General features: G+C 43.7%; 1 protein-coding gene across 1 annotated transcript in view; it reads right to left on the bottom strand.

Moving 5' to 3' along the window:
- Positions 1-25,809, bottom strand: part of NEGR1 (neuronal growth regulator 1) — a 1,016,240-nt gene that overhangs the window by 723,414 nt on the left and 267,017 nt on the right. The window lies entirely within an intron of this gene.

Here is a 25,809-nt window from a genome sequence, read left to right as displayed (position 1 = left end):
GGATGAGTGGGTGGGTGGATGGGTGGGTGGGTAGATGGATGGGTGGGTGGATGGATGGATGGGTGGATGGGTGGGCGGGTGGATGGATGGGTGGGTGGGTGGATGGATAGACAGACAGAAACACACAGATAGATAGACAGATACACAGACACACAGATGCACAGACAAATAAAATATCTTTACCATTAGAACGTGAGCCCCTTGAGGTGAGCGGGTGTCTTCTGCATCTTTCTGTATCAATATATTCACATACACATCATTCTCTCCCCCTCCCTCTCCTTCCCTTTCTCTTTCTATATACATATACGTATATAAACACACATATGGATGCCTATCTGTGTCGATAAAGATAGACGGAGATAAATAATGAGTCACTGGGGAGTTTCCCAGGACCGGAGAGTACGTCCCTCTGTCCCATCCGCGCTTCCCTCCATCTTCTCATCAAACAGCTCAGCAGTGCCACACACTTCTCTCTCCAGGCTTGTTTCCCTAAACAGAAGGGAAAAAGGAACATCTTCACCTCACTCAGGGGTCCCTTAAGTTAAAGCTGGCACCAGAGACAGAAACCAGAATCCATGTATTTTTCCACAAGACTTTCACTAAATCTACAGCAAGGCCGCAGGCCGTCTTATTCTTCCGCCTTGTGCCATTAGGTTTCAGGTCCTTTTTCCACTCTCCTAAGAGACTCTTTAGCCTTCCTTTTAGGCCTGGAAAACCCCTTGTGGAGGCCACAGCCTCAGCCCCTTCTTTGAGAGCCGAAGGGCTTCGCTCAAGCCAAGCCAGGGCTCCCCTGGGAGTCGAGTGTTCGTTCTGCCCCTGCTTGATCATTGGGCAAACCCCAAAGAGGTTCCTGAGGAGGGGGCTGCCCGGAAGCATCGCCCCCCAGGTTCCTCGCTGTGGGAATGGAAAGGCGGAAGGGCTGGAAGGGGCCGCTGAGGGACGCCAAGAATTTCCAGTTGCTAAAATGGCCCTTCGGTGTCATCTAAGCACCATTTGGTGAATGTCGATGTAATGCGGCTGGAAAGGGGGTGTTTCTGGCAATCTGTCTTCTTAGACGGGCGGCTTAGCCATCCCGAAGCGTTATTTATTTCTATCAAAATGGATAAAATCTCACTGCATAAACCTTGGCAGGAAAAATGTCAGAATAGCAAATCCTGTAAAGCCACAACTGAAGTTCTCCCATTTCTAAAGAGCGGGAAAGCCTGGCCAGGTCCAGCTGTTCCTGGGCAGCGACAGAGAAAAAGTAGGCCCAGCTGAGAGGCGCCGCGTCCCAAAGAGACACAAGATTGCCTCAGTCTGTCTGGGCGGAGGTCTCCAGGCAGGACACGTCTGCAGAGAGACATCGGGGTAGAAGGTGTCCCCAAAGTTCTAGTGCATGGTTGAGTTAGGAAAAAAAAAAAAAGGCATTGACATGCCGTAAGACCTTTGGGACAGCTCATCTATTTAATGACTCACCTGGACCCCATTTTGAAAATTGTTTTGAAGCAAGCCTAAGAGAGCCCACGTGTGAGCAACAGCATCTCTGAGCCAGCCGGGCCCTGGAGAAGGGGGGAGAAGAGGCCCTATACAAGTGGGTGGCTACCAGGAAAACAACAGAAAAGGGGCTTGAGATGAATGACTTGGAGGGAGAGGGGAGAGGGCCGGCGATGAGGTGGCCCCCCGGGTGGGAGATGGGAATAACATGCTTCCTGCTCTTCTCGGCTGAATGATCTGACTAATCGAGCTCACTAAAGAATGTGAGCCACGAGCTCGTACCCGGCTCTTCCTTGTGCCCAGGAGGGGTGCAATGACTGGTCTGGATGTCCAGAGTCACCCTCTGCCAGACGTGGTTCTTGAATACATGCTCGTTAGCCTGGGGGACATGGCAATGGCCCATGGGAAGTCCCGGGGCACGTGGAAGCTACTGAGACTATTAGCCACATCTCCACGTCCCCAAGTGCAGGTCGATAGAGATCTGGCCACATGCAATGGTAAGGGGCCTTTCCAGAATTTAATTAATACTCCAAGCAATTAATGGCTCCTGAGCTAACTACCAGGTGCTTTTATACCTCTGCAGACATACATGTTTGCGTCCTTTCAATTCTAATGGCCAAGACCCAAGACCCAATGGCCCTGCTCGTTATGGCTCGCTCCGTACTGCTGTCTGTTTTAACTGCTGAGGGGGAGGATTCACAGCTACCTGCACATGTGGCTGCTGAGGACACCCTCCTGTCCTTAAAGCAAAGAGGGTCTGGGGGAAGAGAAGCTGAGGGAGCTGGTTGGTTGGTTGATTTAATGGTTCTTTAGCGGAGCTGGAGAGCCTTGGAGGGTGGTGTCGGGGATGGAAGAAAGTAGAATTTCAACCCAGCTGGGCTTAGAGAGACTCCTGGCCCCAAACCACTAAGCCTGTGGGTTATTGTGGCCAATGATGAGGGTCATGAGAATGGGATCGCCAATTTAGAGCCACAAAGTAACTGGAGGTCGTCTAGTCCAACCACTTCAGCTTACAGAGAAGGAAAATGAATTGGAGAGAAATGAAGTGAGGTTAGCATCACTTATAACACACTTAGAAATGGAAGGATTCTGGTTGACCACTGAGTTAAAAACCTGCATTGTATAGTTGAAGAAACTAAGATGCAGTGCAGGGACCAGGGTCTCATTCCTGTAAGAATTTTGAGGCAGAATTTGAACTAACATCTTCTTAACTCCAAATTTAATGGTCTATTATAACAAGTTGCCTTAACAGAGACAGAATTTGAATTCAGAACCATAACCTATATAAAACAAATTTCTCATTACATCCTGTTGGCCCAATAAATATGGTTAGTTCCCATTTCTAGAGCTCATTAGAACTTCCCAAGCAGGGTGCAAGGAGGGTGCCAAAACGAAGCACCCAGGGAGTACAGAATGAAGCAGCGCAGTTAGAGCTGACCCAAGATAAGACAGGCAGTCCAAAGGACTTGCCTGTGATGCCCAGCTCTGCTGTTTGGCCCATCTATAAATATGGGGCAGTCAGGCAGCATCTCTGGGGAGCAGAAGCTGGGGGAGCAGAGGGAAGACTGCTACAAAGTCCTCAAATCGTCTGCTATGCCAGTCCTGTTGGGATGCTCCATCCTTGGGGTCAGCACACCTGCTCAGCAGGACCCACAAAATAACGTGCCATTTGCTCTAGAGAGAAGGTCCTTAAACGGGCATCATCAGAACACAGACGAGAGAGCTATTCTTAGCCCAGTAATGAAAGCGCAAATCTAATAGAAGCTGAACTACCCAGCACATAGACCATTAAGGGAATCATTAGCTCAATAACATACAAATCTATCAATAATGAGTTCTTTAAAATAAAAATAGAATCCTTAACAATATTGCCAGGAATGCAAGGCACACACTTATTTCTATAACAAAGATGGTAAGGCTTGTCCCCAATTCTACCCAGTTGGGGCATTTCTGGGCATTTGTCTACATGGAACTTCCAAAGAAGAGAGATTGGAGAAGAGAGGAAAGGAAAAGAGAAGAGAAGAATGAATTGCCAATCAGGACATTCCCAGGAAGAGAAGGAGCTGTGAATGAAACTCTCTGGTATCAAGGAGAAGTGATGAGACTACCAGAGAAACTGAGGAGTCTGAGCTATCTATAATACCAAGCCTCAGTTTCCTCATCTGTAAAATGAGGAGATTGGACATCTCAGGTTCCCTATAGCTCTAATTCTATGATTGCATTGCTAAGACTGCATGTGTCCTTGCCTACACTTAACAGGGAATAGGGAGAGGAGTTGGAGGTGATGGAGCCCATGCATCACTGGTCAAAGTGGGTTAGATAGGGTGATGGGCAGAATTAGCAACATGCCATAGAAGGAAGAGTTCTGGGCTTCATCAAGGAGACCTGAGTTCTGATACTGCTTGAGACAATTGCTAGAAAGGAAAGTAAGAAATGTTGGAGGGGATGTGGCAAAATTGGGACATTAATGCATTGCTGGTGAAGTTGTGAATTGATCCAAACATTTTGGATGGCAGTTTGGAACTATGCTCAAAGAGAGATAAAAGACTGCCTGCCCTTTGATCCAGCCATAGCACTGCTGGGTTCATACCCCAGAACTGGAGGAATTCCATGTGAACTGGAAAGACCTCCAGGAAGTGATGCAGAGTGAAAGGAGCAGAACCAGGAGAACATTGTACACAGAGATGGCTACATTGTAGCACAATCAAATGTAACTGACTTTCTTACTAGCAGCAATGCAATGACTCAGGACAATCCTGAAGGACAAATGAGAAGGAATGTATCCAAATCCAGAGAAAGAACTGTGGGAGCAGAAACACAGGGAAAAAAAGGATTAACCACCTGCTTCAGTGGGGATATTACTGGGAATGTAGACTCTAAATGAATACTCTAGTGCAAATATTAATAATATGGAAATAGGTCTTGATCAATGACATGTGTAAAACCCAGTGGAATTGCTCATTGGCTATGGGAGCGGGGAGGAAGGAAAGAAGATAAATCGTGGAACAATGGAAAAATATTCTAAATTAATTAATTAAATAAAATTTCAAATAAAGATAATGTTTAAAAAAAGTCACTGAGACACTTGCTAGCTTTGTGAGCCTGTACAAGCTGCTTGATATAGATCAGCTGCAATTTTCACATCTGCCAAATGGGTATAATAATAACATCTGCATTATAGACTTGTTCTGAGTATCCAATGAACTAACATATATGGGACATAAGGACTTTATAACAATTAGGACCAGTAAAACAGAATTGACATTGTCCCCAGTGCTAGCTCCCAAGGCCTCTTTAATAGCACAAGCGTCCTAGCTGGTCTTCCTGCATTCATTCTCCCCTCTATCCATTCTAAAATTTGCTGCATCAGCTTCCTGTTCAAGTACCACCCAGCTTTTCGGCTTTTCAGCCTCCTTTGATGCACTGCCTTCGGCCATGAGAATCTAAGCTCTTTGAGGGCAGGATTAGCTTTCTTTCTGACTACATTTGTTTTCATGGGGCTTATCAAGAAGCCTACCAAATTGTAAGAGTTCAATACATATTTATTGTCTTGAATACAAATGAGGTTAGATTAATCTTCCCTAAATGCTAATGTAATTAAGTCAACAAGTCCAACCAAGCAAAAAGTGAGCAGCTCCTCTCCTCAAGGAGCTTCCAGGCTAATAGGGGAAGACTTTATGCTAAGGAAGCAGCAACAGAAGAGTGGGAGGCTCCCAAGTGCATGTGTGGTGAACATTTGGGGAGAGAGGAGACAAGGAAGGAATGAAGACAGGCTGCCTCAGGCACTTTCCTAAACTGGACTTTCTGAGAAGAATCATTCAGTGAGAGCAAGGAGCTTTAGAGGCACTGAACTTCCTGGCTGAGGAAAATGCTGTGATATGGAGGGGGGAAAACCCAAGAGTCAGGAATAGAGACTGGTGAGGACACGGGTTATCAGCTCAGACTTCTCCAAGGCCTCCCCATGTCCTGAGGAAGAAATGATTGGTGCATCTCAGTAGGAAGTGATGTTCAAGTCATATCACCTAATTGCAATGGACCCCGTAATACCCACAAGGGGTCCTCCTGAACCTGTGAGACTGCTCCCCTCTGGGAAGCACTATTAAAAAAGACATCCAAAAAGACCCAAAAAGATGACATCTCATTTCCATTTTTTCGACTCTTGGCCTAGTTAGAAAGGCATTTCTTGAACTGAGCTGAAACATGCCTTCCTTTCCTGTTCACCCCAGAGTCTAGCTGGATTCTTTCCTTTGTGGCTAAGCAGAATATCTAATCCCTCCTCTACAGAAACCCTGTCAGACATCTGAGGACCGTCAGACTCCTTGGATGCATTTAGTCTTCACAACTGGGCCTCAAAGCCCTTTCCCAAGCTCACCTCCTGCAGTCCCCTCCCTAGCCATGATCTCCAGCTACAGCAGACTCTTATCTGATCCTGACTCCAGCTCTTCTCATTCAGTAAAACTTGACCCTCTGTTTAGCTCCCCTGACAAAGCTTAGCCTGTGAAATGTGGCTTCTTGCTTAGGACATCCTTGAGCCATAGGCCACCTCCTCCAGTGAGCCTGCCATGATGACTCGGACCAGACGTGCTTTCTCCACTGTTTCATCCATTTCTGTTGTGACTTCTCAGCTCAATAACATGGAAATTAAGCTAAAGAACCAGAAAATTTCTATTTCTTTTTGGCTTCTATTGGAATCCTCCTGAGGTCATTTTGAATTGCTCTCTGCCTCAGTTTATCTATCAATAAACTTGCATCTCTACACACCATTGTGGTATGTTTTAGTAACTGAACTAATACATGAGAATATTATTGTACTCCTAGGAAAGGCTTTGGCCTGCATCCAGGACAATGCTCAGTTCAATTTAGTTCAACAAATATTTATTGGACACTTACCATGTGCAGCAATTTAAAAGTCAAATATAATCTAATAAGATAAACACATTTCTTTGAAAATAATAAAATTAAGAAATAAAGTGATTGCATTTCCATATAATTGGCATCTTCCTGCTTCATCTCATAGTGTGTTTCGTATTTAATGGAGATGTGGTGAGGTATGAGGCCTGGTTTCAGGGTCTGGAGGAGCAGGATTCAAGGCATTCCTCTGAGATTTACCAGCTCCTGCTACTCCTCAAGTCTCCTAACCATTCAGTGACAGGGGAAATTCTAAAAACTCAGGAGATGCAAAGAAGTTGATGGTTTGTATTGGCTAAGGGAGTTGGTTTGCCAGGGGCTCTGGTTCAAGACAATGCCACACTGGCAAAGAGAGTTTCTCCATGAGACCGAGGATGATAATGATGACGATGCCAATGAATCACAGAATCATGGATTTTAAGTGGCATCAGGGAATTCAGTGGCCACTAGTCCATGTCTTCCGCCATCCTGTGTGATTACCAACGTTGGCTCAATGACCCTTCCAGAGAGGGAAGCCGCCATCACAAAAGACAAGGATGTGCCCAGCTGACCCTCCAAGAGATGCCCTTGATTTCCCGAGAACTACAGTCCACACAGAAGTATATTAAAGTAATATGGAAGCATAACACAGAAATTCTCGGCACTTGGAAGGAAATTTGAATAGAGGATCGAGGAGATAATCTCCAAGGAGGTTTCCTTAGTACAAATGCCAACTGCAGCCTGAGTAACAGAATGAAGGCAGTGGAGGATCAAAGGCTTCAGGCTGGAATGCGATCGGGAGTTTGATGACCGAAGGACCTCCAGGATGGACTCCAGTCTTCCTTGGGCTGGTGAGATGGGTACTTCCCTCCCTGGATTTCCAAAGATGCAGAATTGGGTTGCAGAGATGCATCATGGACTGTCACAGAAAATGCATTTGCTCTGTTTCCGGAAGGTGAAAGAAGATGGATTTATGGAAACAGATGGGTGTGGAAAATCACGCCTCCGTGTGCCACCCTGGAGAACATGAAAACTTGAAAATGTATGTGAGGCCCACACGGAGGCAGCCCACTCTGAGAGCACTCACGGTCTCTGCCCCCTCGTTTGGCTCCCCTCGTTCTGGCACGGCGGCTTCCTTTTCAGCAGCATTGTCGGTGCCTGCACCCGGCACGTGAGGTCCAGAGCGCAGGACAACAGGCTTCTGGTCAGGAGACGCTCAGATCAACGTCAGAGTCTGACGCTCCTGCTCCATGGCACCCACTTAGGGGCTCTGGGGAAGATTTTAACATCTCTTTGGATCTCATTTTTAAAATATCTCTGAAGTGGAGGAGATCTGATTAGATGACCTCCAAAGTCCCTTCTAAGCTCTAAATCTCTGGGTAAGTAAATCACTTCATCTCACAGAGCCACAGATAACCCCAATATGTAGAATAGGCAGATTCCTCCAGACTCTTGATCTTAATGGAGCTGTCACAGGAAAAGCCTAACATTCTGCCGCCCATCTTCTTACCCCGGTGTCCCATGAGAGAGTTCAGACGATCCATGAAGGCAGATAAGGAGAGGAAAAAGAAAGCTATAGATATACAATTACACGCATATGTACACTAGCCACACACATATATATCTACGTCCTCAGAGGCTGGACCACTTCCTGATGCTGCTTCTAGGGATAGATGCTCCTATCAGGTGCTGAAGGGGCCCTGGAGCCAGCGAGTCCAAACACAGGATTTTCCAGAGGAGGAAACTGAGGCACAGTAAGCGGATGGGACTCCTTCAGGATCTCATAGCGGCTGACATTGGAATGCAAACTTGGCTCTTCCTAGATCTTGATCCAGTGTCTTCCTTCTGACTCTGAGCCATTCTTCCACGGAAGGGATCTTTGTCCCCTCCATCTTCCTTCCAGCCTTGAGATGCTACAAGTACACGATGGGCTCTCACATGGCCAGGCCAGACAAGGGCACATCCATTTGGGTCACAGGCTGATGCATCCCTACATCCAGAGGATCTTTGTTCACAGAGGCTGTGTCAGCTTGCATTCAAGGACCGCTTAGGAGAAAGCACCAGCTTCAGTGAATGGGCCACCATGGCTGGGAGGAGTGAAGGAGAACAGAAAAGGCTCTGATGAGGACAGCCTCATCAGCCTTCTAACTGGGGCGCTTCCATAGGAAACCCGGTGGCAGGGCAGGCAAGAAACCAGTGAAGAGGCCCATCAAGGACCATGTTTATGGCAAGAATCCTTTGCAAAAGCAGAGCGAAGAACTGATCATTGCAAGATGCTTGCCATAGATCACATGCGAAAGCATAAGCAGATTCTAATGAATCTTGAAGACAGTCAAGAAAATCTTGGAGAAAACACTGAAGACTTTGAAGGTGAATCCAGCCCCTGGAACACCTTCTGAGAGCCAGGAAGGATGATGGTTGCACATGGAGCAAGAGGGTTTAAAATCTACAACTTCCCTGGCTCTTCTCACTGTTGACCTTGAACTTTTGAGAATGGATCTGCAAAAAAGGATGAACGTAGTATATGGAGGGAAGAGTCATGACTGCATTTCTCATTTTCAAATACTGATTAAAAAAGGCAAGAATTGATGAGATCAGTCCCTGGCACCATAAAGGAAGAAAAGTCCCAATTTTCAAGTTGTTCTGATTTCACTAAGTGTGGCCTAACATGACAGGATATCAAAGGCACAGGAAAAAAAAAAAAAACTCAAGGCAACATTTCTTACAAAGAAAGGCAATCCTGATCTCTTAGAAGATTCAGCTGCTGAAGTTAGATATTAATGGGCATCGGAGACTAGTTTTGTTTCTTTTTTAACTTGATATCACTAATGCCTAGTATAATGGTGGGCACATAGAAAGCACTCAATATGTCCTTGATGAATGATGATTGATTTTATCTCTAGATCTAGTAATCCTATAGAAGAGGTTCTTGACCCTAGGATATATGATCTTGTTTATTTATTTTTAATAGTTTGATATCTTTATCCTAATGTAAATGATTTTCTTTGTAATTCTATGTATTTTATTTAATAGATTTTAAAACATGATTCGGAGAATGGGTCTATTGACTCTAGGAAACACCCACACCTACATCCCCCTATAGACACAGACATAATTAAGAAGCCCTGCTGCAGATTACAGCAAAAAGTGATGCTTCCTCCCTTTAACTCTGATCATCTTACGCATGAGTCAGGCATTTGACAAGGCAGCAACGCCCCCAAAATAATATAATGTGAAGTTACATTAAGAGAAGAGGAGCATCCAGGAATAAAGAGGTTATAGTCATCTATTCATTCCTAGAAGGACCACATTTTGAGCATTATTTTTAATTGATTATTTTAAAATTAATTCTTTTTTTCCAGCAGAGATGGAATTAGTTGACCATAGGGGTCTATTCCATATCTGTAATTCTTTGAATTAGGTCAGAAATGATAGAAACCACTCCAAATCCAGTGGAATTAAGCATGTTCTTTATATTTAACTTGCTTTTGTGTTATCTTTTTTTCCCCTCTCTATGCTAGGCTATACGTTCAATGGGGCCAGGGGCAATGACTTAGCTAAAGGCTTGATAAAGCACTCTGGAATAATTGATGCTTGAAAATGTAGAATGAATGAATGAAGGAAGGAAGGAAAAATAACCCTTGAGGAAAACTACTAAAGGCTAACTGTTGCTCATTTAGATAGGGTTCTACTAAATAATTCTTAATTTAGAGTTCCTGTGATCAAAAGAAAGGAGGTGAGCTCCGTGAGTTCAGGGGCTGCTTTGTGTATTTCTTTGTACCACCAGTTATCAACCTCCATCATGTCTTACCAGAGGTACTTAATAGGTTTGTAGCATCGTGCATTTAGAGCTAGGAGGTATCTTAGAGGCTATTGAATGCCACCTCCTCATTTTACAGATAATAAATGCTTGTCGAATTTTAATTTATAGACATTCTTTTCAAATGGCAAAATAAAACACTTCGTAGAAACCTTTGAAAAGATTTCCTACAGAATATTGGCATAATTGAGTCTGGGTGAAATTGGTACAGATTGCAGAGGTGGCTTACTGTTAACACTCTAAAATGCTTGTCAATAAACCGCCATGAAAATAGAGAACAAAGGACTTGTTTCTCCCACCTCTGCTTCATCTGACCAGTACAGAAATTGTGAAGATTAAAGGAGAAGAGTAAAGGGAGTCTATCAGTGAGAAATCATTTAGAAAATAATAATTCTATGAAAAATGCTAGTTTCCTTTGAGGGGATGTGGGAGAGGGGAAAAATGAGGCCTAAGACTAGGGCTGAGAGTTTAAAATTCATGTATGACCTACGGTACTCCATATTCCTTTGATATATTGAGAGACAAGATGGTGCTTGGATTGTTCTCCTATTAGCATATATTTAGTATTTCCCAAAATATGTTACATACATTACTTCTTTGGATTTCCATGGTCTCATGAAGCAGCTATCACCATTTATTATCATCATTATCAGTTAAGAGATAAGGAAACTGGAAGTCAAGTTCAATGAATTGTCCAGGATCACATAACCAGTCAACTGAAAAGCCAAGATCTGAAGCAAGTTTTCCAGGCTCCAAGGTCACGAGTCTAACACTAACTCCTACTCACTCCCTCACTCACTCTCTTATAAGAGAAGATTCACATGCTTCCTTCCCTCTTCCTTTTATGTTTGTCAAAAGAGTCATTGTACCGAGAAAGCATACCCTCAAGCTGAAGAGTTTCTGCCCTGGATGCATCAATCTAGGATCAGCTCAAGGATTCGGATCTAGTTTGACCCCCTCATTTTCCAAAGTTTATATAGAAAATCACGTATTCTCTATTTTTGAGTCAACAAAACCTGAGTTTGATTGCATGCTTAGATACTGTCTGTTTCACCCTGGATAAGTCACTCAATCTCTGTCTCTTCCACAGTAAGATAGGGATAAGAGCACTTTCTTCAAAGGGTTAAATTATTCTACAAAACATGAAGTGTGATAGAAACCTCTGTTTATCATCGTTGTTGCTCAGCTGGAGGGCAGCCAAGCCAGGATGCAAAGGTGTCAGAGGACACCGTTGTCTCACCAAATTCACAAAGTGTCCCCCAGGCCCAGGAAGGCAGCACTATTATTGCCTGGCCTTGGAGAGAGAGAGAGAGAGAGAGAGAGAGAGAGAGAGAGAGAGAGAGAGAGAGAGAGAGAGAGAGAGAGAAGTAATGTGAACGCCTGTTCCCAGGGCAGAAAGCTTCTCCAGTGAGTTTCCTGGCTATCCCCTTGGAAAAAAAGGAATCAGCTGGGATTCTGAATGAGAGGAGGGCCAGCCAGCTAGCCATCTGGAAGATCCCCCTTCAAGTTAATCCTGAGGTCCCCGCTGATGGCAGCGCCTGGAGCCGGCTGGGGAAGGGTACCTGATGGACGCCTCATGGACATTGGAACTATTTCCTGCTCAGCGACACTAGAGGCAATACGGCCGCCCGACCTGTGCAAGAATGGGGTCCAGATAGGAGGAGTGGGTTTAATTAAATGGTCATCCAGTGTACGTCAGTCATCGGCTGACCAGACCGGAGAGACGGAGCTCTGTCAGAAATACCCGTTCTTTGTCAGAACTCGGCGTTTCAGAGGACTTTCATGCCAATGCTGACTGGCCACAAGGGATGTCCAGAAACTGGGCACACAGAAGTCATTCATGGGAAATGGGTGGATGTTCTCTTTCGTGCATTTAAAAAACCAGCATCCAACATGACATGTCTCCCAGCAGTCCACCCCCCTCCCTGCAAGAGCTTGCCCAAAAGGACTGCCACCCTTTCCCCCGCTCCGGACTCTGTCCTGGAGAACACGCCTCCCGCCGGCCCAATTAGACCAGCTATAAGTGCTGCACTTGGGCTGGCCGGGGAGTGTGGAGACAAGTGCGAAGGTCATCGCTGCCGCATGCACACAGGGCCCTTTTGTTGGTTCACTGATCATTCCAGCCGTGTAGGCTGTGATGAGAACAGAAAGAAATTGCTGAGACAAGGTAAAAATGAATTTCAAGTCGCTTTATGCTTTTTGATTGGGCACAGCCATGCCCACTGTTGTGGTGAGAGGAGAAGCCCTCCTCCGATTCTATTTCCCACTTCCTCTGCTTACAAAGGTCAGTAAATTAAAGAAGTCACACAAATACTTTACATACAAATTCATGGCTACAGAATATTAAATAAAATTTAATTAAAAATGTTAAAGTCAAAAGTCCTTACAGGCTAAAATGAATTAAGGGCTTTACAAATGAATTAATTAGGGAACACTGTGCATTCACCAAGAGTGAATAGCATTGTAAAGGTATTATTTGTGTAATAAAAATCAATAAATGCTGCCTCTTCAAATGGATTCTGAGGCAGGGAGGCAGTCTTCCTTGCTGGCTTACTTATGTAGCAGGTGCCATTTCAGAGGAGGGTTTGTGCCATGTTTGGGGATGGAATGGGTAGGAGAAAGCTATCCACTGACTTTCATTCCCCAAAAGAGAGTCTGAGCCACACAAGCATTTTCTCTAGTTGAATGTTAATTCCAACTCTTGTGACCATAGGGACATCTTCCCTGGCTGGACTGTCCAGTCCAGGCTTTGGGCTCTATCTCCTTGCTTTCTATGTGTCCGCAGCCTTAGCCAATTCCCCTGCCTGCTTGCCATTAGCCAGGGATGGTGCACTCCCTCCAGCCCCTGATGCAGTTTAGCATTCTCATCAAATTTTCACTAAGTTGTCCAGTTCAGAACCCCCCTCCCCCATGAATCAATACTGCCTAGCTTTCAATTGAAGGTTGATGATGGGCTTTCCCTAAAACAAACCTTCGGCCAGCTGGGAGAAGCATGGTTCAGCCCATTTCATGGAGGAGGCCACTGAGGCTCAGGGAGGCTAAATGACACGCTCAGGATGGATTGGAGTCACTTGGGCTGGAGTCTTCATAACTGTAAAATGAGGCAGTAAGAGTGGATACCCCGGAGGCACGAGCAGGCTAATGAGATCCCCCATTTCTAGAGTCCTGACTCTTTGGAATTTTTGGTGTGGCCAACTCAGGGTTCCTCATTCCTGGAAGGGAAAACGTCGCCTACTACAGATAGGCTGAAAGAAATCAGAAGTGAAATTACCCCCAACTGATTGCCGTTACTCATTAATTCCTAAGAGCTGGTCTAGATACACGGAGGCTGCTGTCTACACTACACAACACTCAAGCATCAAAGCAAATTGGAACCCAGTTCTGGCACTCCACGGCAGCCAGCCAGTCGCTCAGTGGTTAGAGGACTGGGTCTGGGCTCTGGAAGACCCAAGTTCAAATCTAGCCTCTGACATTGACTAGTGTGTGGAACGATCTCAAGTCCCTTCACCCCGTTTGCCTCCATTTCCTTATTACAAAATGAGGTGGAGAAGGAAACAGCAAACACTGCAGTGTCTCTGCCAAGAAACCTCCGGATGGGATCATGAAGACTAGAAAAGGCCCAAACGGCTACCAGCAGTGGTATTCTGTTCAGCCTCTCCCATGAACTTCTGCACGGCCTGCTAAGAGGCTCACCCAGGCTGGGAAACACCCCCTTCTCCAGGCTGCCACGAGGTCTCTGTTCTCTGAGTTGTGGGAGGGCTCTCGTGAAGGCAGCCTCAGGGAGGAAGAGCAGAACTCCAGCCCTGTGGAGACGCAGTGCCTCCAGGGGGATCTGGACTAAACCTGGGACCCTCTTAGTGCCCAGCAAGCCTCTAGGTCTACAGAAGGAAGAACTGCCTGGCTCTGTTCCGGGAGAGGCACCCCATGCCAAAGCCTGAGGAATCCTGAATAATACACATGACTCTCTGCTCCAAGAGGCCACAGGGAGGCTCTGCCCTCCTTGAAGCTCTGCTCAGAACCTCGGCCAGGGGGCAGCCAGATCTACTCCATAATGTTCTGCTTGGACAAATTGGGCCTTTACTGAGTCTTCTATCTACCAGGCTGTGTGGCAGTCCCTGTGGCACAAAGGCAAAAGCAGAGAGACTTCCACCAGCCACTATTTTATGAGGGGATACAGTGAGGCACACACAGGCACATGAAGGCCTGCACGATGCCACAGAAAGCGGCATCTGGGAGCGGGGATATCAGGAGAGGCCGACACTGGAGCTGAACCCCAACAGGGTCTCTGCAGGAATGCCAGAACTCCAAGAAGAGGCACAGCGCCAGGAGACAACCAGACTTGTGTCTGGCCAGGGAAATGCCCATCAAACCAAGAACACAAGAAGGAGAGCAAACTGGGCAATAAGATTGGACAAAAAGGCTGGAGTTCCTTTGGTGGCAGTTGGAAGGGCAAGTTTTAGGTGTTTTGTTGTTTTATCTTTAATAAAGAGAGGCACACTGTTATTTGGAATTTTGGGGGTTCATTTGAGCCTTAAAATATTTAGATATATGACAAACTTCCTGTGGACATTTAGGGGATTTGGAAACTACATTTCCCATGATTCAATGGGTTTCCTGTCTTACACGATGACGTGAGCCAATGTAAAGCATAGCTTAAATAGAGAGGACTTGACTGGGGGCGGTGTCTTTGGGTAGGAGGGAGCCAGGTGGGAGAAGGTTCAGCAGGGAATTTGAATTAGATCTTATATTTTACCAAACATGGCCTTAATTAAAATATTAATACTTCTTTTAATATCCATCTAAATCAATCTTAATAATAACAACACTGAGGATCTGGGAGCAATACAGTTAGAACTCTGTTTTAGAGAACTGGGGGAGCAGAAGAAAACACAGAAGAAAAACAACTGCCTGATCACACGGCTGGATGGGGATAGGATTGAGGAGACTTAAGAGACTAGAATCAAGATTATCCTGCAGGTTACTGAAATATTCTTGAAAAGGAAGAAGAGGCAAACCAAAGCCAAATTTGACTGGCTACATATTTTGGCACTAAGAATATTATATATATATATATATATTATCATTACATTTTATAACAACATATATAATATTATTGTTATATATTACATGTATATGCACCAGAGTGGCCAATATATAATATTATTTGTATAATATAATAAACATTAATTTAAAAGGTATAAACACTTTTTTAAGTTTCTGGCCAAATACAAGAAGGCCAGAGGGGGCCTTTGGACTGTGGTTGGCCAACCTGATGATAAGACCCTGAACATGTAAAAAGGCCACATGAGTAGAGAGAGAAAAGCAGATGTGACTGGTAGAATGGATGACAAGTCAGAATTGACACAACGTGGAAAGGGACTGGATGTTATGTTTGAAAGAAAGGGAAGAGTGAAAGAGGACTCCGAGATGGCTCACCTGTGAGGTTTAAAGAATATAGTTGTGACCTTAATACGAGGGGAACATTAAAGAATATCATCATTTCCATTTTGGATATGTTCAAAGCCAGGGAACCCCTATAAATATTTTTTGCTAGAGATACATAATACAGTCATCAAATTAAAGTAGAGACTTGAAGGATGTCATGGTGGGTCTTGTAAAATATCAGGCAGGAGACCTAGAAATGCTCTCATATATTTTGTTATCTTAAAAAAATCTGTCTTAGAACTTTTTTTTCTGGGAACCTGTGCGTGTGGGGGAACTCCAAATGTGTTTCTTGTGGGCAGATACTTCTGTTCCTTTAGCCACATGGAAAGGGAACTGGCATTGACACATACCAGTGGGGCCAATACACCATTTGCAGGTGAAAAAATAGATGTTTATTATTACCCTCCACCCATGAAAGCAAAACTCTCAAATTCCGTTCATTTTCACACATTGTTTTAAAATAGAATCAGGAAATCTGGGTTGGGGAAAAGACATCCCCTAGGAGCTATTAACAACATGCCAATTAAATTAAGGTCCTATCTCCATAACAGATAAAGTGCACTTTCTCCTTACTTTTTACATCACATAAATCATGCCTGGTTCTAGGCCTAAATTGCTCTTTGCCTTCTTTAAAATTAATTGCTTGAAACCCTGGTAAGGTAATTAACATTATGCTCAAAGGCCAATTTTCCCTGGTCCAAATTACATTGGTAATTGTCTGAATTACCAGGTAGTTGAGGGAAAGGTGAACAGTTCTGAATTCATTATCTAGATCCTGACTTTGTTTTCCCATCTCCGATATTCCAATGGGCCTGGACTCTTGTCCTTGTGGCATTCTTTCCAGTGAGGCCCACCTCCATGTATCCGTGTTTGACCATCCTGCGTTAGTCATTTCCACATCTTAAGGAAGATGAGGTCATCCAACGGGTTCTGTCCAGTGGGTTAGAGGAAATGCTGGCCGCTTCAATAGCATTTGTGGTGGTTTTCTGAATTATGGATTTGGAGGGGACCTCAGCAGCCCCCTACTTTAACCTGAACTTGAAAGGAATCCTCATTAGAGCATACCTGACAAATGACCACCTAGTGTCTGCCTTGGGACTTCTGAAGAAAAGGAGTGACTCATCGTCTGTGCGAGCCCTCTCTACTTTGGGGCGGCTCTAATTGGAAGAAATTTGTATTTTTCCTGACACCAAGGCAAAATTTTTCTTTGTAATTTCTAGTCACTGATCCTGGTTCTGACATTGTGTGGATGCCATGGGAGTAGGCAGAGAAGGGGGCAAAAAGAACAAGTCAAACCTCTTTTCTATGTCAAAGTGCTCCAAATACTTGAATATAACTTCATACTCCACACACACACATACACACACACACACACACACACACACACACACACACACACAAAGTCTCCTCTTCTTTAGGCTAAACATCCTTAGTTCCTTCTAATCCACACATGATGCCGTTTCAAGGCCATTCAACAGCCAAGTTGACCTCCTTTGTCCTCTTCAGCTCAAAGACCTTAATGAACCATCTACTAATTATATTATCATCCTTCTAACCTCTAGAAGAATTTGGGCAGCACCAGAATGAAAGGTAATTCTCAAAGCCATGGGGAATCCTTATTTTGTTTTCAATTTATGACTTAAATTATGCCAAGAATGACATGATATCTCCTGAAAGAGTTCTATGTAGACAAACAATATAATATTAAGTCATTAGATGAGAATGTAGCATCTAAACATTCAGAAATTACTGAAATTCTGGATCTATAGGGAATAATTTGAAAATAAAGGGAGCATTACTTGCATACAATAATTATGGAAGACACATCACTTATGAAGAAGAAAGTATGTGGTTAAAATCATTTGTGAAAGGAATGGCTTCCTTTTCCCAGTCCATGGAAGTCACCAACTAGAGCTACCATTACACGGGATACAGAGAGGGAAATTTCTGGAGACACAAAAAGTAATCTGACTTGCCCCTTATGCTTTTCAGATCTGTGATTCTCTCTGTGAAACATCAAGAGATAATAGAACTCATTTATCACCTAATACATAAGCTTTAAGATTGTTGCCCAAGGCTCACTCAAGTTTTTCATAGAAGTGCAGCTAGTAAGAGCCAGAGGCAGGTCTGGAACTCAGGCTAACTCAAATTTTCATTCAAGTCTCCAACCACTCTACACTCTATTCCTACTTTCAACTTAAAACATTTCTTCAAGTCAATTTATTCAATCTCAAAATGAAGACAAGAGATGAGATGAAGAACTGCACATATTTTGGAGTCTGTAAATGCAGAATAAATTCAGCAGTGGGGCTCCACATGCAGGATGTCCCCAGAATCTCAGGGCAGTTTTGACCTCTTACACTTACTTTTGAGCCAACCTCTGCCTACAATGACACCAAAAATCCCACGTTAGGAATGTTTTTCTGACAATGAAGAACTTTATTCTGCAGGTCAGTCTTAGTGTTATGTGGAAAGGTAGACAGTTGTGGTTCCTCTCTTCCGATCCCATGACCAGAATAAGTTAGAGCCTGGCCTTTAAGAGAGATTCATTTGATTCGGATTCTGTTTCTATCTCTGTCTCATGATAATGCATTTTCATGGACATGAGCACTTGAGACTTAGCTTTGCAAAACCCATTTCCTCATCTTTCAAAGTTGCAATGAAAGTTCCCGACTTGAGGGTGCAAACTCGATTCCACTCTGGGATGTGCGAATGCCAAGCATGGTGCTAGCTGTTGGGGTAGGAGCACAAAGAAGGGATGAGTGACTACTGCGAGGAGCTTACACTTGAATGTGGGCAGAAGAGAAGGCATAAACATGCACAAGATAAATAGTAAGTGGATAAATACAAAGACAGACAAAGCACTTAAATACAAAGGCCTTTGGGGAGAAGGGTGCTATTTGAGTGACAATTCTGTGGGGTGGGGCAGAGGTTCACCAATTTATTCTACCTGATTTGTCCCTTCAGAATATTTGACAGAGGGAACTTCTGGGTTAATACGGCTGCAGAGCAGAAGCAGGGCGCTTAACTCTCCTCGCCACTGACCACCAGCATACCTCCAAAGGACAAAAAAACAAATCCAGATGAACGAAGGGACCCCACAATAGGGCACAGTATCAAAGGTACGTGGGATCTGGGCACTTCCCCACTATAAGGGGGGGGAAATAGCTACCATCCAAACGTGAGCCGATCAACCCTCCCCAACTCCACCCACAGTGCCAGAGTCAGAGCAAGCAAGAGCGCAAAATCCTACTTCTTGGCAGTTAACTGGGACCACTAGGAGCTTGCCTCTAAGAGCAGCAAGACTTGAGACCCCAGGAGGCTAGAGAGCTCAGTCCTTGGGCTTGGGAGTGGAGCTGAGAGAGGGCAGCGGACAGTGGAAGCAGCTCAACAAGCTGAGAATCAGGGGAGAACCTCAGGTGGAGGAGCAAGCATGGGCCAATTTCTGGGCTCTGGGCAGCTGACCAGGACCATGGGGGCTTGACCCTGAAAACAGCTAGACCAGAGACTCCAGGAGGCTGGGAATCACAGATCTTGGGCACAGGAGTGAAGCCATGAACAGCAGAGGCCTAGCAGACAGTGGAAGCCAGGAGACTGGCAAAGTAGCCTCAGGCAAAAACTGCCTTTTAGCTCTATACACAGAAAGCCTGCCTGCCTCACTTAGACTTCCGGCTGACAAAGAAAAACCAGCAAAATGATGACAAGCAAGTCCCAAGAAATAACCACCAAAAAGACCAAGAAAAAACCTCTAACACTTGATAACTTTTGTACAGGAAAAATCCAGAAAGCAGAGGTGGACAAACAAGTAAAGACATACAAACCTTCCCAAAAAAGTGAAAATTGGTCACAAGCTCTTGAAGAGTTCAAATCTGAGATCATGAGAAAGATGGAAGAGATCTGGCAAGAAAAGTGGGAAATAGTTCAAAAAGCAAATAAGAGTTTAAAAGGTAGAATTTCACAATTGGAAATTGAGGTTCAGAAATCAAATGAAATGATAGGCAAATTGAAGACCATAAATGACCAGCTGGAAGTCATGAAGAGCCAGATAGACCAGACTGAAAAGGAAAACCAAAAGATTATAGCTGAAAACCAGTCTTTAAAGGCTAGAATTGGGCAAGTAGAAGCCAATGATATCACAAGACAGCAAGAATTAATAAAGCAAAGTCAAAACACTGACAAAACAGAATATTTGACAGACCAACATGCTGGTGTACAGCTCTAAGAGATTTTAGGGAGAAAGCTGTATATTGGGAAATTACTCATATTGGAAATGAGTCAAAGCCAAAGCTCCATGATCACAAAGAAGATGTCTCAGGGAAAAACAGAGAGACAGAAGAAAAATGGGACATGAACAGGGAACTCTAGGGAATGTCTCACCTTAGAGAAGTGGAATGGAAGGAGACTGAAAAGGAATATCCAGAGAAGTAGAATGTGGTGTTATAGAAGCCCTGGAGTCAGAAGGAATACTAAATAAATGAATAGAAAAATAAATGAATAGATGAATGAATGAATAAGTCAATGAAGGAATGAATGAATGAAATGGTGGTGGATAAAGGTGTTACAGAAAGCTCCAGGAAGGTTCAGTTTCCATTCAGTGACCTGGAGGGCAGAGGATCACAGAATCTGAACTTCAAGGTGCCATGGAGGCCATCTTTTCCAATTCCTTCCTTTTATAGGTGAAAATATGCATGCCGAGTTTTTAAGGGATTTGGCCGAAGCCACTTGGTTACTAAATAAAAGAGATTTCGTGATCACATCCCCTAACTGCAAATCCAATGACTTTCCCATTATGCCATTCAATAGGAGTCTGAAAATATTGCCTGTGCTCCAAACAAGCCTGATGACGCTCCTCTCGTCTCCAGCTATTTCCATGACTTTTGCGAATGGAGCACAGCAGTGTCCTTTGGGTACCACAGAATTTACTCTTTGGGGAAACCTCTGAGAAGTGAGATTATGAACTGGTCAGTGGTGACTCCACCTCTCTGAGCCTCACTTTCCCTCTTATTGTCCATTAACTTGGATTCTTTGCCTCTCAGTATCATTGTTCTTCACCTCAGATCCTGAATTGCAGCTGCTGACCTATGTCCCTCAGGCATGCTCCCTCACAATCCTCAGGCATGATAAGGCAGCCTAGAGTAATAAAGGACCAAATGCAATTAAAAAAGAAGACCTGAAGGGCAATTCTGCAAACCTCACCTCATCTAGCAGGTAATAGATACTCCTTCCCTGTTTGTCCCTGGGAGGACCTGATTCAGTGATGCTGGCAATCAGCTTCAGCTTATGGTGACAAGGTAGAATTTTAAGACCATTCTTGGGGATTTCTCCACTCTCCCTAATCACATATGGGCTCATTAGGCATGTGCTGCTGGATATATGCTCTGTTGATGGTTCTCCATCAATGCTGTCCATACAATTAAAACACTGCCCTTGGACACAAGCTCTTCTCTTTATCTACGTGAAAAAAATAAAATCCTCTTTTGCCCAACAGTTCATTAATTTAAATAATTTTTCCCTTCTCTGCAGTAGTCAGCAGAATTTTACTGTAAGTCAGACAAGTTCTGATGTACACATGTACAGGAGGACACTAGCCATTAATTATCCCTGGTGATCAAAGCACTTGAAGGTTGTTTCTGAACATGCAATTGCTGGGACTGGCATTCCTTCATGAACTAGAATAATGCCTAACACATACACAATGTCTAACTTCAAAACACGTTTATAACATCAACTAATTAAGATTACCTATTGAATGAACAGCATACACATTTATGTATATATACGTACACTACATATCGTTCTTGCACAAACTGGAAAAAATGTTTAAAATATTTCATTTGCATATGTAGGAATTCTTCTTTTACCCTCTTATCCAAATAACACATTATGTTTCCATATTTTAACAGAAGACACTAAGTGGCATGATGGATAGAGTAATGATGTCCTGGGTTCAAATCCTAGCTCTGAGACTATGGACAAAAAGTTTAGTCTCTTGGGGGCCTCATACAGTTCTCTAAGAATCTAAATTAGTAATGAGTTTTTATTTTATTTCAGTGATGGGGGTGGCAGTGAGGAGCCCAATCTGGAGTTACCCACACTAGTCGATTCTCACCAATGGAAATATGTGGGAGGAATGATGCACTTTATTTAAATGAAACAGGTATTAAATCTATCATAGTATTTTCATTTGTTCTGAACCTATAACTTCACTGGCCTAGAGAACTCCTAATGAAGGACTCCCCACCATTGCCAATACAGATACCCATCTCATTAATACATTGCTGGTGGAGCTGTGAATTGATCCAACCATTCTGGAGGGCAATTTGGAACTCTGCGAAAAGAGCTTTAAAAGACAGTCTGCCCTTTGATCCAGCCATACCATTGCTGGGTTTGTACTCCAAAGAGATAATAAGAACAAAGACTTGCACAAAAATATTTATAGCTATGCTCTTTGTGGTGACAAAAAAAAAATTGGAAAATGAGGGGATGCCTTTCTACTGGGGGATGGCTGAACACATTGTGGTGTCTGCTGGTGATGGAATATTATTGTGCTCAAAGGAATAAAGAACTGGAGGAATTCCATGTGAACTAAAAAGACCTCCAGGAAGTGATGCAGAGTGAAAGGAGCAGAACCAGGAGAACATTTACACAGAGACGGATACATTGTAGCACAATCGAATGTAACTGACTTTGCTACTAGCAGCGATGCAATGACTCTTATGGGAAAAACCAGGGGAGTTAACGTAAATATAATATGTGGGTTCAGAAGGGTGTGCAGGAGACAGGAATGACAAAAGGTGGGACCAAACAAGGTAGGGAGACTGGGTCTAACTGCTAAGGAAAATGTCTGGTGACAGAAGTGGCAGTTAGGCCTAACTGTCACCCTGCCCCATCTAGACAAGGGCCTGTGGAAACTAGCAAGCCAAAGACAAGAGGGCTTGTAACCAATTTAATGAAGGGAACTCTGGTCTAAAGGATGGGAATGGGGGTTCCTACCCTTCCAGACTATGGGCAAACCACAGGGTCAGGGGAGGGACTTATCTACACTGAACTGAGACCTAAACAAGGCAGGCCCAAAGGATGACAGGACTGAAGTGGGTTTCCTCACAGCAGGGTCCTGACACACGCCAGCGATGTTGCAGCCCCTCCAGGACCACTGGCTGCGCTCTTTCAGGTGGGTCGATTCTGGGAGCTGACCCAGCCCAAGTTAATCTGCAACTCAGGTTGGGATTCATAGTCTCTACCAAAATCTCCCACAAGTAGATGTCAGTCTTCCTTCAGGATCCAGGGAATGAGGGTACAAACTCCACTTCCTCTGAGGTCTCCCAGGGGGTCAGTTTGCTTGTCCCCACCACCATGGAGTCCGTCTCAGAGAGAGGCACACTTCCTGCTTCCCCATTCCATTTGGAATTCTCAAGCCCTTCCCGCTAGGTCTCCTAAATAATAATTTTGTATTCATTTCATACAAATATAGCACAATAAAGTGGGAAGTATGCTGGACCCAGAGGGAGGAAGAGCGGATTCCAAGCCCCAGCAGTGACGCCCGTGGCCCCTGGATGTCTTTGGCCCAGGATGCCTCTTGACACTCTTTCAGTAGATGGAGCTGATCCCTGGTGGAAGCGTGAGTTTCTCACCAGGGTCTCAGACAACCCATTTTACGTATCTATACCCCACTCTGAATAGACATGCCTACATGCTTTTAGACCAGAGGCCAGTGTGTTACTCGGAGAGAGAGCTGGCGACCAGGGAGGAATTCTGGGCAATTCGTTTAACTTCTTCCTGCGAAACCTCAAAGCTACAGAGTCCACAAAAGACATTCTTTGTGGGGCTTCCTATGAAACTTCATGTCAGGCAAACAGACAGCCTAAGTGGGAAGCCCCAGTCATTGGAAAAGGCTCATATCTGTTCTTGCTCTCAAGTTCTACTTCTAAAGTTTCAGTCTGACTCGTGCCCCACTTTTTCCCATGAACTCCACTGATTTCCTCTCTCTTCCATGATCTACTTTCCAGTCCTCTTAGAGACCATGCCACCTTTCTAGTCTTCTTCCACCTGAATCCCCTCAGCATATTCTGGCCTTAGATAGTTACTAGATGTGTGACCCTGGGCAAGTCACTTCACTGTTTCTTCATCTGTCAAATGAGCTGGAGGAAGAAATGGCAAACCAATCTAGTGTCTCTGCCAAGAAAACACCAAGTAGGGTGAAGAAGAATCAGACAATACTAAAATGACTGAGTAGCACGTACAACGCTGAGGCAGCCAGAATGAATGCTCAGTGGGATGAATGCTGGGCTTGGAGTCAGGTTCAAATCTGACTTCAGAGACTGTATGGCCCTGGGTAATATGTTTAACCTGTTTACTTTATCTCCTGGAGGAGGAAATGCCCAACCATTCTAGTATTTTTGCCTAGAAAATACCACTGATAAGGTGGTTGTGGGGTCAAGAAGCCTTGGACAGCATCAGCAAAAGGCAAAGCCTCCCCCTTATTTTTCTATCCATGGCACTTAACAGAATGCCTGCCACAGAGTAGATACTAAATTGTTGTTTAGAGATTCATTTTCATCTTACAGATGGAGAAATCAGACTTATCAGTAGTGGAGAAAGAATTGCAAACCAGCAGGTCACCTTGACATCCAACATTCTTTCCACCATACCAATGAGCAATTGATCTATTGGATTTTAATAGTCCAAGTAGATTGGAGTGGCCAAAATAGTGTGAAGAGGTGATTGCTCCCTCCCAGGGGAGTCTTGATTTTCTTCATGATTCAGAGCAAAATTCGGTTCAGGTCAATTCAGTTGGAGTTGTACAATATTCTGCCTCAAATTCCAAAATCTTGGATTAACATGCATCTCCCCTTCCATCCTCTAATTAGGTTTGCAATTTCTGATGTGATTTAAAGCCAAGTTAGCTTTCTGTGAATTAGAAAATCAAGGAAATCTAAGTCAATCAGGCAACTTTAACTATAACTTTTTAAAAATACTTTCTTGGATGAACACTACAGATTTTAAATTATAGTCCTAAAGAAAAATCATGCTTCACATGCTCATATTTTTCAAACTCAAAGAAAATCTCTCTCCATCCTAGGATAGGTGACAACTCTGTCTAGTAACAAGGTCACGTGCGCAATGTGATTTATTTTGGAATTGGGAATTTGAGTAGAAAGTAAGGTGGCACAAAAGGAAAACAAGAAATCTGCCAGAATGGCTGCACTGAAGTTCAGGGTTTCTCTCCAATTTTTAACTATCCAGAGAGAAGATGTTGCTTTGAGCCTAGCCTCTGACAGGTACCTGCTCTGTGACGATTGGAGATTCACTTAAGCTTTCATTGTCTTGGGGATTTCTCTAAGAGGGTGACTTGCAAACCAACCGATGATCAGGATGTGGGCTGGGAGGGCAGTTTTCCCAAGGAGATGTCCCTGCATGGATAAATCACAGATGAGCATCCACCCACCCCTTCCAAAAAATCACGAGATGGTAGTGTTAAGGGATATTCATTTAGGGTTTCCAGTGAAAGAATATTCCAAATACAGAAATTCAAAATAAATTCTCCTCCAACTTGAATGAATCCTTAATTAAAGAAGGAACAGTAATAGAATTGATTAAGTCATGCATTTGAGTCAGGGAGGCACATTCCAACTCTACCTCAGACACTTATTGTCTGTGTCTTCTGGGAGAGTGACAGTTTCTTTGACCCTCAGTTTCCTTATCTGCAAATTAGGGACAAAAATAGCAACCATCTCACAGAACTAGGAAGATCAAAAAAATAATATATGTAAAGTAAAATACAAACAACATAGCACCACATAAATGTAAATGATCACTATCCCAGAGACCCATGGAAATTGTCTTTAAAAAATGAATAAATAAATTATATATATAATTTATATATATATAAAATATATATATATAAATTATACATATATAAATAAATTATATATATATAATTTATATATATATATAAATTATATATATAATTTATTTATTCATTTTTTAATGACCTTTTGTCTTAGAATCCACACTAGGTATTGGTTCCAAAATAGAAGAGCAGTAAGGGCTAGACAATGGGGATTAAGTCACTTGCCCAGTCACTTGCCCAGTTACAAATCTAGGAAATGTCTGAGGCATGACCTATTCTACCTGTTAAGTCCATCTTTTTTCAGAGATGTGCTGGCATTTTCAAAGTAAGAAAG

This window comes from Gracilinanus agilis, chromosome 4 (assembly GCF_016433145.1).
Source record: "Gracilinanus agilis isolate LMUSP501 chromosome 4, AgileGrace, whole genome shotgun sequence".
NCBI lineage: Eukaryota > Metazoa > Chordata > Mammalia > Didelphimorphia > Didelphidae > Gracilinanus > Gracilinanus agilis.
The sequence above is the reverse complement of the archived record's forward strand: the minus strand, read 5'-3'. Positions and strand labels throughout refer to the sequence as shown.